The sequence below is a fragment of the Cornus florida genome, unplaced genomic scaffold (assembly GCF_030987335.1).
Source record: "Cornus florida cultivar Cherokee Brave unplaced genomic scaffold, ASM3098733v1 CherokeeBrave_3.0.0_Hap2_Chr02, whole genome shotgun sequence".
NCBI classification, from domain to species: Eukaryota; Viridiplantae; Streptophyta; class Magnoliopsida; order Cornales; family Cornaceae; genus Cornus; species Cornus florida.
The window spans coordinates 79867491-79875915 of NW_026775572.1; the positions used below are offsets into that span (position 1 = coordinate 79867491).

At 37.1% G+C, this 8425-nt stretch overlaps 1 non-coding gene across 1 annotated transcript; it reads right to left on the reverse strand.

The window, feature by feature from the left end:
• Nucleotides 1–6761: 6761 nt before the first annotated feature.
• Nucleotides 6762–6870, reverse strand: LOC132297960 (small nucleolar RNA R71). The gene has a single exon (XR_009479466.1). It is a non-coding gene; the product is annotated as a small nucleolar RNA R71 (small nucleolar RNA).
• Nucleotides 6871–8425: the final 1555 nt, after the last annotated feature.

Genomic DNA, 8425 nt, shown 5'->3' on the forward strand with positions numbered 1-8425 from the left:
ACCATTAAAACTTTAGATTATACGCATGTTCATTTCCTACAAGTAACTTATTTACTCACCCTAGTTGTTTGGGATATTTTCAGGAAATGAAACTTTATTTTGGGATACACAACATCCCTAGGTTTATTTGGTAGCTTGGAGTACCTTGGCGTATTTTGTATACATGCACGTGTTAGCATGTTTGTCTTTATTTTGGTTTGGTATGCCGAAACTTGTATCTTTCATTTGAAATATGTAATATGTACTTAAGTGCACCTTTTGAGACTTATTTGACATGTATGTAATGAGGCCAAGGGCCATGTACCTTTAAGTTTACTTTTATGCTATTTGGTTTCTTAGTTTACTTATGAAAATTGTGAAATTCAGAGGTTTGGTATGTGATAATTTGTAAATGACATGTATTAAGGCCGTAAGCCAATGTAACACGCTTAAATATATATTTTACGTTTGCGTGCATGATCATTTCCACACATAACATCAAACTTGGTGAAATGAACACTTGGAGCTATATGCATTTTGCATTTTTTTGCAAAATCTGATCTTAAGGGTATTTTAGTCATTTCTTTTGAAAAATAAGAACTTCTTTCGACATGGTAGTATAGAAAATATGATTTTGGGAAGGTCGCTTTACAACTTTTATCCAAAAAAAATGTCATTTAAACCCTCAAAATCCCATTTCAATCTCAAAAATCTGGTGTAACTTGGGCTGCTGTTAGGGTGCTGCCACGTGCATCAGCGCACACACACGCGGCGTGCACCCGCAAGCGTCCATGGTGTCCTCCTTGGCCGCTTCTTAACCCAATTTTGAAACTATCATAACTTCTTCGTCCGGACTTTGAAACAGGCGATTCTTAAGTCTAACTTCGTTAATTTTTCGTTGTCTATCCAATAGTGTGCTCAGTAGCACCCACTTTTGTTTTGAAAGTACCATTTTACCCCTAGGGTAGTACTTATCTGTTTTTAAAACGTCGCTTCAGTACTTTATTTTCTTTGAGTTCCGTGACCTCATGGAAGGTCATTTTGGCATCTTATGAATGTGTTATATCTCTAGAGACCTTGATTTTGTCTCACTTTCGCATTCGGGATCCGTTATCGAATTGACCTTCGAGTCATAACAGGATGCATTGGCTTGTAAAACTAGGGCCGTCACAGGTGGTATCAGAGCTGCTAGGTTCGAAAACCATGAACGAAGGGTTTTGGGTGCATATCATGCTTTTATTGACTTGCTTTGATATGTTCGCATGCTTCTTGTTTACATGTTTTGGTATAATAACATGTATATGTGCTTATATGCTTAAGTGTTTAAAAGTTTTCCTTAGTAACTTTAACATGATTGTATGTGACATACGTCTTCATACCTTATGTTTTCTTTCACATATGTTGTCATGCTATGTGGTTACGTTTTTCTTGTTAACACGTTTGACGTGATTCCATGTTTATGTGCTTATGTAGCCATATGTTTAGAAGCTTTACTTTAACTATTTTTTCACGATTGTATAATGCATGCATTGACATGCTTCTTGTTCCATGCATTCATTGAGTGAATTACTTTCGATCATAACGACTTATACTGTTGCTGACATTGTCCTTCATATATGTAACATCATGGTTAGGATAACGGGTTTTGGGGTTATCTTCGTGCTTCATATTTACTTGGTGATTGTTTTATTTATGTGCTTGAGTGTTTGAAGTGTTTAAAAGCATTCCTTAATTGTTATAGCATGACTTATGTGTGTTTATGATAGTATGCTTCATGTTTACTTAGCACTTGTATGCTTATGTGCTTATATGATTACGTGTTTAAAAGCACATTTATTTAATATGTATACTTGTATGCTCAGGTGCTTAAATGTTTCTATATTACGCGCATCTCTTACGTGACACGTGTGTTATTGCATCCTTTATGTGTTTTGCTTTGTGCATTCATTTGATGAGTTTCATGTGGTCACGAGTACTTAGAGATAATTGATTATCCTTCCTTGTCACTCATCGTGTCTTGGGTTTAGACGGTTAATAGGATGTGTGAGGAGTATGGAGCTTCTCATTCGGGATTCTTGCATTGTTAAATGCATTTTTGTAGGATCGTGTTGGTTGGTTGTTATATTGTGTGTGCTATGTATGTATGTTATTTGCCGAACATGATATAATTTTTAAGATACTGAGCATGACGTGTGATGTATGTTAGGTTGGACTTTTATAGACTAGTCATTGAGTATGACTTAATGTTAAGTGTTGATGCTGACCCTGTGTTAGGTAGTAAGTATACTAGTTTTACTCGCGTTGTTTGTTTTGATTATATCTACTTGCTATGTGACAGAGCATATTATACGTAGATTGTTTGTTACTTGCATAAATATGTTGTCTTGTTGCCATGTCGTATGCTATGTGTTTGGTATGTCTATATGTATAAGTGAATATATACTACGTGTTTAATCTATTTGTAGTGACAGCATGAGATGTAGTTTAGTAAGGTGTTTTATTTTGAGATTCTATCATGTGATGCATATGATTTTGGTGGCTTTCTGTTTATTTCATATTCCGTTTAAATATATGCATTATTCATGCTCGGTTGGGCGAGATTAATGTTAGGGCATTGTCTCTTGGAGTCCATGGTATTCTTAGACGCGTCCTTGTCTTCTGGGGTTTCTCCCTTATATAGGGGGGATTCTTTTGTAAGGTCTCCACGACGAGAACTTTCTTATTTGTTTTGTCGGCTTGAGAGTTTTGAGATTTTAGGTTGGTGGTTGATTCAAGTAAGACTCATATGAGCGTAAGGTTGTAGTCTTCGTTTGGCGGGATGAGACGTAGGCCATGGAGGCACCGTTTCGTCTCATTTTCTTTTGTTTCTTTGTGACGTAGTCGTAGTTGTGTTAGAGGTGTCAGTGTCATCTCTTAACATTTCGCAGTGATCTTGATATGGTGACATCATTTAGGGTTTCGTTTTTAGTATCTTGGGATGATGAGTCAAGACAAACTCTAGTCCTTCCTTGGGGAGTTGGGAGGTTTGCCTTGTGAGCCTCAACGGTGAGGTTCTTATGTCTTATCTTCTTATAGTAATGGTTTAGGGATTTGATAGATGTGTTGATCTAGAATCCTTCTTGCGTTACCTTACATATCTCTTACGAGCTACAGTTGGGATGTGAGTGGTTTTGTGTGATTAATTGCATTGGCGCAATTAATTATTCTCCCTTGTCATTGGAGACTTGGGATCGTGTGTTAGGATTCTGGTAGAATTCTATAGAGTTCTTATCGGACTCTTCGGCATCTTGAGATAAGTCCTTCGTGTGGATGTCTTGTGATGGTTAGTGTTAGAACTATCCATTACATTGTCATTTTGTTGTTCAGTAATCATTTTAGGGGATGATTCTTTTCCTCGCAGTGAGACTGGTGTTGTTGACAACGGTGTTTTGAGACATAGGAATTGTCAATTTTTCTGGTATTGAGGATTTGAGGCCTTAAGCGTAGCGGTGCCTATGACATTTTCGTCTTTTAGGATTGGCCAAGATGGTCCGGCCGGACATCTTTAGACTAAACCCCAACTCTTATAAAATGCCTGGCTTCCATAGTGCTTTTAGTAATTATGATTTTCAACATTGATGTCATTTGTATCGAGAAGTTTCACGGGTAAACTTAGTGGGGGCATGTTATCAACTAGTGCCTTATACTGTCATGCTACCATACAAAATTGTGTGTTATGGGTGATTGTTAGTTGTCGTCGATGCTACCTTACTGACGAATAAGTATGGGCGGGCACTAGACGCTATCGATGCTACCATACATTTGATTACGTTGTGGGCGGGTTCTAGTCACTATTCATGCTGCCATATTACTTTTAGTTAGGTACCTTGATTCTGTGTGTCACTTGATAAGCGCTGAAAAGTGCGTATTTAAACCCCTTAAGCTTAGGTATTCTAGGACCTCTATCTATCTTATTTTACCGTTTTGTATTAATTTTGTGTTATTTCCATTTTCAGGTACTTATCCCCAAAATAAGCTAACTCAGCCAAAAAAGAGCATAATTGAAGCAATTCTGGGATAAATCAAAGAAAGGAGCAAAGCAGAGCAAAAGGAAGCAAAAGGTGGAATTTCAGCAATTTCAATCGATCTCAAGAAAAGTTTGATCAATCCAACTTTTATCGATCTCAGTACTTCAAGATGGATCTGAGCCATGTTTGTCCCTGTTCAAAGATCTTAAAAGTTTGATCGATCCAATTTCCTTCTCCGATCGATCGAACATTCTTGTCCTTATCCAAATGATTGATCTTATCCAGTTGTACCACCCTACCAACCACTTTTGTCCTTTTCCCAAAAATGTCTCTTAAAATATCTCAGATTTGTTTTTATCCAAAAAGGCGCCGCCATTGAGGATCGATCCAACTTAAATTCAGTAGATCTCAGCCATGTTCGATCGATCCAAGTCCAAGGTTCGATCGATCAAACTTCCTCCAATGCGAAAAAGTTAAATTTCCAGCTCACAAAAAGTTGTCCTTTATCCAATCATTGGGGAATATTTGTTGTACTACCCCAGCTCATTTTGGGTGTCATTTGACCTACCTATATAAGGATAAGGATTACTTTTTGTATCATATCATATTATAACACATCATATCATATCATACCTTGTAGAACTCTTAGGGAGGAAGCAAAGAAGAGGAGGAGGCTAGAGACACCATTTGAGACTCTTCATCAACCAATGAGTAGATTTCTTTCATGAAGCTTGCCCTTGAGGGTTGGAGGACACCATCCATGAGTGGCTAGACATCCTCATGGGGCTAGAGTTAGCTCTAAGCATGCTTTCTACTTCTTGATTTATGTATTTTTTTAGGGGATTTGTATTGTGATTTTATGTCTTGACACTTTTATATATATATATATCTTGTTTATTCAATGATTTATGTGGTTTAATGCTTCCAATTGATCATTTCATTCTATCCATATGTCTATGTATGTTAGAATAGATATTCATGTGTTTGTCTCTATTTCTTGTGTTATTGATGCATGTCTATGTGTGTTGATGCTATAGATTTAGAGATTGTCAAGACATAGAACTTAATGTCATGTTCTTGTGGTTTATTTAATGGTTTATACTTATTTCTTGATGGATTGTACCTCTCCCTTAGTTTAATTAGTTTAATTTCATATCATTAGCTTAGTTGTAGAGTAGTTGTTAAATGGGAGGACAATCCATACTTGTTGTTGATATTCCATACTTATGAAAAACAAGTAACATATATCTCTAACCTTGTGATGTGTTTGGATTGTGAGCTTAAAGAAAAGATTAATGGCTTAATTTGATATGTTGTGCTATCCACCATGTTGTTTAGACAATATATGTTTAATTTATAATCCATGCTTGTTGAAACAACCACACACACACTCTATATTGGAATATATGTTCTTCCCCTCATTAATCTTTCATTAAAGGTGTAGAAAAGCTATGCTTAGTGGTGATCTCTAAACCCCAAGATCTCTCTCTCTCTTTTATTCTCTCTATTGCATTATTGTTTACTTTAGTTTAATTTGCATCTAGTTTAATTCAACCAACCAACCACTACTTTGATCACTCAACCTACTAACCCTAATTTTGATTCCTCAACCTAGTACGACACGTATCTGTGGAATTAATTAGGAATTAGTACTCTTTTGATCGTGTCTTTACTTTGTTTTCAATTTTTGTTACTTATTGTGTTTGTTCTTGATTGACTAGGAGCATTGAACTAGGAAGGTAAGCAAAGGAGCTAAGTAAGCAAAGGAAAAATGCTAAAATCAAAAAATTACTAAGCTAAGCTAAAAATTTGGAGTTGAAGTGCTAAATGACCTTTGTGAGCTTTTTCTTACTCAAACTCTTAGTTAAATCGTCGGCCCGCGTGGAGGCTAATATTTTAATTCTTAGATAAATCGTGAGCCCGCGTGGAGGTAATTTACTTTTCTTGCATATTATTGTTAAAGCATGGGAGTATGAACATTGAATGTGGAGGAAGTTTGTTGATTGTTGATTTGTTGTGAAGGTGAAGTATTTGTTGTTATTACTTGTTGTGTTGCATTGTGCATGCATGGTCGTAGATCATTGAGACCCACTCTTGTCCCTTTAAATTTTCATCTTGAATCCATTGTTCGAAACCCTAGGGGAAGAGGTAGTGCTAGTTAATCCATTTTATCAATGGAAGGACACAATGAGGACCATGGGGAAGACCTTGGTCACATAGACCAACAAGGTATCCTTCACCCCAATGTGTATCATGATAACATGTAAGTTCCATTAGGCATACCAAGGCCATATGTTCATCCACCATAACGACAAGGCCAAGTTCCATTGGGAATGCCAAGGCCAATCTATGCTCCACCACCTCCCATCATTCAAGGCAACCAAGGTGCCCATGTTGCACCTCCAATTGCTAATCCTCCCCTTGCTTTAAGAGATCACTATGTGCCTAATGAATATAATGCACCCACATGCATTCAATTGCCACCATTTAGAGCACACCACTATGAAATCAAGCCACAAACCATTCAAATGCTTCCTAACTATCATGGACTTCCAAGTAAAGAGCCTTACAAGCATTTGGATGAGTTTCTTAAAGTATGTTCCACCGTAAAATACACGGACATGCCAGAAGAGGTCTTAAGGCTTAAAATTTTTCCATTCACCCTTACAGACAAGGCAAAATATTGGTTTAACAATCTTAGGCCTTTTTTAATAACTTCTTGGGCGGAAATGCAACAAGAGTTCTTGAAGAAGTACTATTCGATTTCTAAGACCAATGTTATGAGAACCTCAATTCGAGAATTTTCACATAGGGATGGAGAAACATTTCATGAGGCATAGGAACGCTTTAATGAATTGCTTAGGAAGTGTCCACATCATAACATGCCCAAATGGCAATTAGTTCAATATTTCTTTGAGAGCTTATCATACAATTACAAAGGCATGGTTGATGCTTCCATGGGTGGCTCTTACATTGATAGGCATGAGGATGACATGTGAGAGCATGAGTGAAAATTCTTTGCATTGTACTTTATCTTCAAAGAATGGTAGAAATTCTAGTGGTAGGAAGAGTGTTGGCTTACATCAAGTCGATCACTCCAATGAAATTGCCGCCGAAATGAAATCATTATCTCAAATGTTTGATCAATTTTTGATCAACCAAAACTCGGCGAATCAAGTATCTTCCTTCCCTAACCATTCTCATCATCCATCTAATGAGACATATATGACTTGTTCAAGTGTTTTACATTCTGCTTCCAATTGTCCCCATGGACATGTGCAAAATGAGCATCATGAATAAGCAAATGCTGTTTTTACTAATCAAGGGAACAATCCTTATGGAAATCATTACAATCCTAGTTGGAGGAATCACCCGAATTTCTCTTTGAAAAACCAAGGAGAGGGCTCAAACCCTTCCCAAGGCGGTTTTCAAGGAAAGTACATTCCACCTCCACTATAAGGCTAAGGTTCCTAAGGTTTTAGATCATCATATCAATCACAAGGAAACCAATTTTCAAATTCTCATTTTCCTAATCAACCATCATATTCCCAAGGAAGTGTTAGAAGTCTCGCTTTTGAAGAGAAAGTTTTGACCGCTTTGGGCACTTTAAAGGCAAACACATAATTACTTCATTCTCATTCTCAATCTATTGCAAAGCCAGAAACCCAAGTAGAGCAAATAGCTAGCACTTTGAATGCAAGCGCGAAAAGAAAAATGTCTTTGAATGCCCCACAAAAGCAACAATGTGTTGTGGAGACTCATTCCTCATCGGAAGGTCACATAATAGAGTATGTCAATGCGGTGACTACCTTGAGAAGTGGAAGGATTGTGGACAACCAAGTGGGTGTGTCCAATGAAGAGAGTGAACCGATGCAACCACAAGTTGACACCCGTCCCATTTCATATCATATTCCTCCTTCATTGCATGTGCATGACCATATAAATGAGAACATGTTGAAAAGTGATTTGAAAAGTGATTTTGAAAAGAAAGATTTGCAAAATGATTTGAAAATTTCTTGTGTTAAAGATACATCAAAGAAAAATTCTGAAAAGGTTTTTGAACCAAAAGCTCCATTTCCGGATGCCTTAAAAGGATCCATTTCAAATGACAAACAAAAGGCCAAAGTCAATGAAATCATGGACGTGTTTAGGCAAGTGAAAGTTAATCTCCCACTTTAGGATACAATCAAGCAAATTCCGGCTTATGCCAAATTCTTGAAGGACTTGTGCACCCAAAAGAGGAAGAACAAAAGCTAAGCACCTAGAAAAGTGGTCTTAACCAAACAAGTAAGCTCAATTTTACAGCATAATACTCTCCCCAAGTTTAAGGACCCCGGTTCACCTACTACTTCATGCATCATTGGTGATCGTATAATTAATCGGGCTCTTCTTGACCTAGGAGCAAGTGTTAATCTTCTTCCATACTCGGTTTATGTCAA